Source organism: Apteryx mantelli, chromosome 19, assembly GCF_036417845.1.
Source record: "Apteryx mantelli isolate bAptMan1 chromosome 19, bAptMan1.hap1, whole genome shotgun sequence".
Taxonomy (NCBI): Eukaryota; Metazoa; Chordata; class Aves; order Apterygiformes; family Apterygidae; genus Apteryx; species Apteryx mantelli.
In genome coordinates this window covers 3,292,563-3,302,634 of record NC_089996.1, presented here as the reverse complement: position 1 = coordinate 3,302,634, position 10,072 = coordinate 3,292,563, and positions in this window count along the sequence as shown.

The following is a 10,072-nucleotide window of genomic DNA, read 5'->3' as shown; positions in this document are numbered from 1 at the left end:
ATTTTAAAAAGTCTCCTTTTCTCTCAACTTTTCTTCAAGTTGAACTACTTATCTAGATAAGATTTGAGGGAAAACACATTTGTATTATATGAACCATACTATATTCAAGTACTATGCATCAGAATAACCTTTCTGCCAGTAACTTCAGCTCGTAAGTGCACTTCAAAACATCATGCATTTGCAGTATTAGTCTACTTGCACAAGAATAAGCGGTTAAATAGTATCAATTATTTTGACTGTGCATTTATAAAGGCACGAGAACTGGACAGAGTAGGCTGACAAGATGGTGCTCAAATGCAACAGAGGGAAAGAGCTCCTTACTGAAATTCTCTATTGCAGTTGCACGTTCTTCTGCTGATCTTGTAAACTTTGGAGGAAAACATAACCAATTATACTGAAGGCTGAACCTCTTCCCTTTTCATTGTGATGACATTGACGAGACAACATTTGAGAGAGATGAAGTAACGACATCACTGAGCACTGGTATCACTAGTCATACTGTTTTCAGTGGGCCAAACTGAGTCACTTAGACAAATGACTGCTTTGTTGTCAAGGAAAAATTTGAAAGGTACAAAGCAAAGGGAGTGCACGGAGAAAGGCTACAGAAAGCAATATTTTCATTTCAATAAAGTTTCAAAAAAATGATCCTCTCTATCAAAAAAAAAGTGATCTGTACAATATCTGGCATAAGTTATGTAGTTAATAAGGTAAAACTGAATTTTTAATACTTCAAATGCAGCAAAAAATATTTTAAGAGCACAAGTTTGTTATACCAGTTGAAGTAACTTGTTAAAAAAGAAATGTTGAGTTTAACAACATAGTTTGGGGAATTACTGTAATAGAGAGAGCCTGTTCTGATCTAAGTCAGTGGGAAAACCCAATTGACTTGAACAGTGTAAGATCAAGACCTAAATGCTTATGAGAATGTGTGGTGAAAAGAAAAAAAAAAGAATCAGAAGACTGGGAGTTTCTGACTTTCTGACATACACTGAACACAATCATAGATATTTCACAATTTCTCAGTTAAAAACTTTCCAGGATTACTCATATCTAGTAACTACAAAGCAAATTCACAATTACAAACAGATGCTTACTATTCTATTCAACTTCAGGTACTAGAAGTAATCCATATTTATTTCATCTTTGTAAGAGAAGACAATAAAATTAAGAAGCATCATATAAGAAGCATAGTAAAAAGCATCATAGAAAGCTTTCAGAGTATGAAAAGCCTAAGCAAGAGATCAAATTATTCAAGAGGAAATGTATTTAAATAAACATCATATCTGATCTTGATTACTGTTTTTAGAAGGAAGTTACACGCTATGCGCTATGCAGTCCGCTGGTTTTATCAGTCATTTATCATGCACTAACAACCTCCACAAATACCTTCTAATGCATGGAATATGTTAAATTTGCTCCACAAGAGAGTTCAAAGAAAAACATTAAGGAAGGAAAAGTGCTTAATCCAACTGTTACTAGAATGTTGTATCTATCTTAACCCTTTACTTCCAGTTCTAAATAAAATCTCAGGAACATTTTTATTGCTTAATACAAACTACAGAAAGTAAATCATAATTCTGGATAATGTTGAGAAGTACCTATTAGCATTATGGCTTGCTGTTTCTCATTGCCATTTGAGAGAACTATTTATAGACACTCACAGTGAAATAATCCACTCCACACACTTTATTAAGATAACACAACAAAGCTTTAGTTAATTAAGTTTAATCTGCTGTTCAACAAGTAACATGGAATTTCATACTACAACTTACAGTAATTCTTTTTAGTTCACAATACCCTCACAGCAAAATCAAAAGGGACCAAAAAACGCCCCAGTACCGTTATGCAAGTGCTTGATTTTCTTCTTGTTGGTCATCCTGAAAAGTAACACAGCAATAATAATTACAACATGACATTCAAATACCTAAATACCAAATACATTCTCATCATTTCAAAAAGTATGACTAGGCAAGTGCTTTACTCTTAGTTTTTCTTTCCAGTTTTGAAATGATTGAAAATTATAACCAATTTGTGCTTTTGTATGTGCAAAACATATAATCAAACCAACATATTATGTTTTGATGATGTATACATCATTCCCTGTAGCAAAATACAGAACAACATTTAGCATTACAATAAAGTCAACTATTTAATTCAGTGCAATGTGTTTTAGACTAACCACTCAATCTTAATTTTCTGTAAGGAAAAGCACTGTTACACATATTCAAGTTACATTAATGAAATAATCACGTATTGTGTGTGTGTTTTTTTTTAATTTAAAAGCAAACTATGAACACTAAAGACCAAAACAATACATGCAGAATCTTGTAGTTCAATTAAGAATTGTTTTATTATATTTTGGCTACACTTAAAGGGTCTAAATACAGATTAAACAAACAGTTTTGGGAAAACCAGGTACTCAAAAATCAAATTTTCAGAAGAGCACATGAAGCTCTCCTGGATAAGCAGGTTATTTTATCTGTGCGTTTCCCCCCCCCCCCATTATAAATGTAATTTAAGCTTTACTTTCCTGCTTGCTAAGAAACTACACACCCTTTTTCATCACTCAGCTGTTCACATTGGTGCTGTGGTAACTCTTCAGCATAACAGCTTACTGGACATCTCCCAAGGTTGTTTATTTTGTTTCTAAGTTATGGAATTACACATTACAACTACCTCCTCTGGACAGTAATCATCCAGCTTTGCAGATGACAGACTACTTAAAATAAAGAGAAGTTCTGCAACACAGGCTATCTTGCAAGGTCCCATGATTGCCAGAAAAGCTACCCAGAAACAATCATTATAAAATGAGATGCCACTGTCATTTCAGGAGACACAGGAAGCCTACCTTCGAAATAGTAAATGATTAGTTGAGAAGCCCCTAATGACTGACACCAACTCATCTTATAGGTTTCAGGCTTTCTCAAGACAAAAACCCAGCTGCTGTGGCATTTATGAGTATTTATTTTGTATCTGTATTCTTTGCATATACAGTTCTTGTTTTGTTTAATTTTAAAATGAATGAAGGCAAAAAGATGGATTCCATAATCAAATCCCAGGCAAGCCACTTGTACCAAGAGGATCTCTCATTAATAAAGGTCCAGATAAAGGTGTTTTTGAATGTTTAGCGTCAAATATTGGCACTTCAAAAGTAAAAGAAACTCAAATTTCCCAAGCTTCCCCAAAGCAACTATTCAAGTACTTCAACATATCATTCTTCAATCTTAAGAGTTAACTATCAAATATTAAAGAAAAATGGTAAGTTATCTGCTTTGACAGTCTTGCACCTGTTACATGTACACAAGAAATATTATTTGAACCTAGCTTTGGTTAATATTCCAAATTTTAAAGATGAAAGTAAATCACAGAAGAAACAGAGAAGAACTGAACGTATTGAGGAGCCTAAGGCACATGGTTCAGTAATATTTCCCTTTGGCTGTGCCTTGCTAATAATGCTTTAAAGCAGATTTCTGTATGTTCTCTTCCTGTGTTACTTTAACATTCCAACTCTTCACAATAGTCAAACCTCAAGAAGTTATACCATTTTAGCTGTCTGGAATCTTTAAATTCCAGTGTCCCTGCTACTTGATTCCCTTACTGTTTCTCCATCAATTTACACTCTCCAACAACAGCAACCTCTGAAAGCTAAATGCCGCATCAGGCAACACTCCATAAAACAGGACAGAAACCAAACGTTAAAGCTACTGAAAAAGCAGATGAGTTGTGTTCTTACTCCATTGTTTTTGCCATTTCCAGTTCCTCAAAAGTTTATGTTTAGCCAACCTACTTGACTAGACAGTAAAAAGCCTATAATACAATAGCTGATTTACGACTATTAATCCAGAATTGTAATCAATCACCTATAACAAGACCTTGTTGCATTAACAGTACCTGAAATTGCTCTTTTTCTGACCCTTACGTATCTGCACAAAATGAAAAACAGTCCATAAGCCCAAAGACAATAATAGCAACAGGAAAACATGATAGCCAAATGTCTGGAAAGCAGGAACTACCTGCCTTCATCTCCACCCTTCAATAAGGAAGTGCAGTCCTACACCTTCAAAAGAAGAAAAAATAATTATCCTTTAACATAACCGCTGTTCCTCTGATAGGACAAACTAGCTTCCTAAGATAACTAAGATTCTTGCCCATCCATCTAAAGATCACCGAGTCAGCAATTAAGTTCAGTTATATTTTGGAGACCCAGTTTCAACTACCAGCATGACACCGGGCAAAACGCTTGACTACTGTATCATTTTCCCACAGCTAACAAAAATCCCCCAATAACGTCATCACTCTACCTCACTGGTACATTATGAATGAAAAACAAAACCAAGAACATTACTGATGATGTGGTATTCAGGCACTGAAACCCACAAAAATTCTTTTGCTCATAGAGAGACTACACAACTATTACTGTAACATAAACATTCTTAATGTCTTAAAACACCCTTTCTATAAAAATTCACCGCATTTTTGGATTTCTTTGTTCTTAGAGAGTTGCCATTTCTGAGCTTTACACAATTACCACTACATATGAACCTGTCTGTCTGTCCAGCATTTTACACATTTAGAGTGACCTAATATCTTCACGCACATATGATGAGCTTGTAGCAAAGTATCATATACCTTACCTTTTAGGCTAAAAGAAAGTTTTTCCCACATCAAATCACTTTCCCCAATATTTCCCACACCGCAGAAGGCTGAAATAAGCAATCAATTAAAAACAAACATCTCTCACCTGTATCAAATTAGTCCCAGGATGTTAATTATTGCTGCATTCCAAACTAAAATTATATTGCCAGAGAAAAAATGCTATTTTGAAGAATGCACTTGAATATGTCAGCTTCATAGCACTTGCATTTATTTTCTCATGACCTAGCTTCCAAGAATTCTTCTGAGCCACAGAATTGCTTTCAGAACCCCAACACGTTCACCTACTAAAATCAAAAGTGATAAGAATTAGGAAAGTCACAAGAAAACACAGTGGAAAACGAGATTCAGACAAACATGCGACATGTGTTACATACTTCACCATATTAGCGAGGGGTTTGGACACACCATGCAATGCCAATGCAATGTCCTAGGTTCTCAGTGTCCCCCTGCACATATTAAAAGATACATTTTTTTAAAAGGTCAGATAACTAAGACATGGACCAAATTATAAGTATTCAGTAACACTGTTGTGGATAATTGAAACCTAAGTAAAGAGTAATGGACAAGCATACCTATTTGAGGCTCCTTTGATCTCAACTGTGAATGCCTCAGTTACTGATGATACTGCAGTAAAAGAAATCAGCAGTCGACTGATGCTGTGGTTGCCTCGTTGAGCATGGCACTATTTTTAGATAGGTTAACACGTCACTTTGTATGTAATATCACCCAGTCAACAATGACACATTTTTCTTTTGAGAAAAGTTAAAGCACGCACAACAATCGCACTTGCCTGGAGACTGTATTACTGTAATAGTATAGTCACTTACTAAAGCAAACGCTAAAATACATGTGCAGTATCAGCTATTTTCTTGCTCCATTAATGAGTCTTATACACAATTAAGCAAGGCAGTCACTGAACAAGCAAGCTTGCTGTGTGTACTCTAATAAACTTCCAACTCTTCCAAAGTATTTCTCATATTCTTGCCTCTCAAGGACTGGAACAACCGTTACATACCAAGATGTTTTTAAATAAGGAATCAGAGCGTGAATGACATGAGTTTCTAATAAGCAAAATTAAAAGTGATAATAAAATGAATGCAAAATATTTTCATATGCAAAAACATGCAAAAAATAACACAGTATCACTAACGTGTCATCTGTCTCTGCTGACAAGCAGTCATGCAGTATTTCTCTCTCTTCTTTCACAGTTACAATTCTCACATCTTCAGGTCCAGAAGAAGCAGAATCTTTAGACAACTGGCCATCATTGTCATACCTGCAGATTCAATTAGCAATTTGGGTTGTAAGATTTGTTCTGGGAAAGAAGTTTTGTTTTTATTTTGAAATACTATTAGGTATGTGTTCAATAACACAAACAACAAAACAAACAGATAAGCTGTTCTGTGGAGGCTGTCCAAAGTCTCTCATTTTAATCTAATGAGCTACATGCTTTCCTTTATTATATGACTTCCAATATTTCTTAAATGTCAGCTGCCATCTTTTAAGCACTCGCAAAAAAAGATTTCATCTGCACCATTCACATATAAATAGAATATACTACTAACGTTCCATCAGCTGCTATTAAAGAAGTGTTGTCTGACAATGATCCTTCTTCTTTCACAGCAATTTTTCTCACACGCTCAGGGAGAGAACAGACCGGGGCTTTTGCCAGTGGGTCACAGCTGTCATATCTATAAAGAAAACACATAACTGACATTAAATTAATGCCAAGAATTACTTGTTTCATATTAGTAAATGGAACAGTGTGGTGGCAGTCTACTTACAAGTCCAGTAAAAATCCAGCTACTTCCGCATCATTTCTGAAATCCAGTTTTTCCTTAAGTGTCAACCATCGGTCAATATGATTTCCTACATAAATCCTTGTTTTCCCCCTTCTTCTATCAAGGCTTTGCTTCCTCTTTTTCTTTTCCAAAAAGGACAGCATTGGGGGTCTTCCGCATCTTTTTGTTGGTAGTGACATTGTATGCCTAGAAATAAAAGATTTTTTTTTTACCAAATTGTAGCTCACAGGAACAGATTACACCTTAATATTCCGAATCATCACAGCGAAAACTGATTGCCAAGCACAGGAAACGTTTTATTTCCATAAACTTAAGGACCTAAAACGCCCTAAGCGAGACCAGGTTCTAGGGGAGGCGGCATCACCTGGAAACGGCCGCCCGCCCCTCCGCCGACCGGAGCACGACCGGGGCTCCGGCAGATGTCGCCGCACGACCGGTCGCGGCCTGGCGGCCCGGCTCACCCCCGTCCCCGCCGAGACCCAGGGCTGAGGGAGGGCGCAGCAGCAGCGGTATCTGCCCCCGCCCCGCCGCCGCGGAGCCCCCGCCCCGTCTCGCCGCGCTCTCCGGGGAGGCGGCGAGGAAGGCGGGCGCTGCCAGCCCCGCCGCGGCGGCAGCGGCAGCGCCTCCCGCCGCCGCCGCCCCGGGCCGCTCGGGGCACTCACCGCCCGCCGCCGCGCGACACCGACACCGACACCGACACCGACACCGACACCGACACCGACACCGACACCGACGGATGGGCGCGCGCCGCCCGCCGGGGGTAAACACGGGACACGTGACCGAGGCGCGGCGCGCGCTGATGACGCGAGCTTACGTAGGGGCGGGCCCGGGCCCCGCCCCTGCCCCCGCCCCGTGGCTGCGGCCGCCCCGCTCGGCGGAACGGGGTGCGGAGCCCGGCGCGCAGCCCCGCAGCTGGGCGGACAGTGAACGAGGCGCCCGAGCTCTGACCGCGTGCAGCAAACTGCGCCTGGGGGCCCAAAGCCCGGGGCAAGGGAAGAGTGGCTGCTGCTCTGAAGGCTGTGCACAGGGTGTTTACTTCGAGCTGTTATTCAGCAGCTACTTGAATTCAGCTGTATCACCGGGGTGCCCCTATTTGCATCGTCACTGAACTTATCTACGTATACTTCCCTGGCAAGGGCCATGTCATTAGAGCTCCAATCCATCCACCGCACAAGAGGCCTAGTATAATGTTACTTTACTTAATACATGGTACAAGACATGAGCAAAATCTGTTTTGCAAAGGTTAATTGTAAAAGAAATTGAGAAGCAAATTCAAGTAACAGCGCTAAGGAAACTAGTTAAAGTCTTTTTTAGAGTTAAAATATGCAATTAATTTGCACCACAGCTACTCAAAGTAAGATTTAAGGATGTTGAAGTAAAGATGACACCTACAAGTTACTAAAGCTGAAAGGGAGCAGATAAACTTACAGTAGAAGTGGGTTCTCATGTCCACTTTTAAATAAAAGCCTGCAAAACTAAGTTGTCTGGGCAGAAAGGATTCATGCATCTTTCATATTCTAAAGAACTACAATTACACCTCTTAACCCTGGTATCAAATACACTGGAAAATACATGCAGGAAATAGTAACGGTGCATTTCACCAGTTTCTTAGAGCTTCAAAGGGCTTCTGTTTACATGCACTAGTCTAAATGCATTTTTAAATACATGACTAAACAGACAGACTAAATTAACTAGTAATATTTAAGGATAACTGTATCTAAACAAAGAGAGGGACAATCATAACTACCAACATTTTTTTGATCTTTACTGTCAGCTTTGGTAGAATTACAGTGATAAGTCAACCAAGTCAGATCAAGAACTATAAGCTGATGTTACAAACATTGATTTCCCTTTGCTGAATCAGCTGAATAACATGACCAAAACAAAATATTTTGGTTTTGTCCAACATTTACATAACTTCGAAACAGAGAACTAGAACTGAAAAAAGCCATTATATCTTTTATCATTTACAAAGACAGTATGTCAAGTGATTTTCATGGCACGCTTCTGTCTGAGTTAATAGAAAGATTTAAGTTTTAGAAGAATTATACTAGCATAATTACAGGTTCTCAAAATAGCACAAATTCTTTGTGACACACATATGTGAAAATAAGCCCTAGTATTTTACCCTTTTCATATGAAATGATACAGGAGAGTTCCTCCTCTCTCACCACTATTTTTGTAAAATACGTATTTGGTGATGATGATCCCAAGTAAATACGGCTGCTTAATAGGAACATTTTATACTTATTTCTTCTGAGCGCCTTCACAAATACATTTACTGTCTGTATAAATAGATTCACATTCAAAACAGAATGAACTGTGTGAACCTTCAAAAATTGCTGTGTGCTGTTAAGCTCCTGCTTATCTTGAAATGACAAAGCTGCTGGAAGGAGGAAGGGGTGCTAACAGTTTTCACCTCTACCAAGTCATTTTTGAAACAAAAACAAATACATAGTGACTGACCTTTTATGCAAACTTAGTATGTTAAGCAAGCTACTGCTGTTATGCAATCTTATATATTAAAAATAGCATTTAAAAATAGAACTGCATATCTGTATTATCAGTAATGAATTAAATAGATAAGAAAAATCTTAAAGCTTTAAGAAGTTAATTATCTTGCCATATTTGTGGGTATTTTTTCTGTTCCTTCCATTAAGGACATCCAACAGAATATGCTAGCCAGTTTTAATTTGTCATGCTCCAGCACAGATTCTGGCTGTGTGACAGACACAGAGAGGGAATGCTTTTAATTCTAACAATATTTACATTAATACTGATTTTACCACTTGAATGTCCATGTCAGTAAGCTTTATATTTTGCCCTTGAACTGTTTCACACAAGCCCTTTAATAAACATGCATTCCTAGTACAATGAAGTCTATGTTATAAAACAGCAGCAGCTGCCACTTAGGAATGAAATTTCAAAGCCAATACTACAGCCTCTGCAAAGGTTAAGGTTCATTTTCCTCCACAACGATGCAGAGAAATCTAACTGAGGGCACCAGGTGCAGCGTACTGCGACCTCCTGAACCACAACTGCAGTCATGCAGACAAGAATTTCAGAGGACTATATGGTTCCTAGCAGTCTCTCTGGTAGTATTGCTACATTACTTCAACTCTCTCTCCTCTTACTATCAATTTCTCACTGAGAATCCTGGCTACACTATCACCTTTCTGCCAGTAAATATTTTACGTGGTTTCATGTGTTTCTAGCACAAAGCATCTTATCTTTGAGTGCCTGTATATTTAGTTTCCAAATACAAAGCACAGAAACACAAGTTTAAGGACATTATCACTATGAAGCCTACTGTTTCCTGGAGCATGTAATTTTCAGTATAAAATACTTGACTATGTTGCTATAAAAGCAATCAGTAAACCCAGCAATATGTATAAATACCTTATTTATTTCATGTTTTATATATATTTGTGAGGCGGGATTGAGAAACTGCTCCCTGTAAATGCTAGTCCAAACATTTCTCTAATGCAATGTTTCTGTGTGATAGGAGAAAAACCATGCTGAGACAAATTAAAGTTTATCTAGCCAAGCAGCCTGTTTCCTGAATGCATAAGGAAGCTTCATCCTTTATATGGTATATTCTCCCAGCTTCCAGT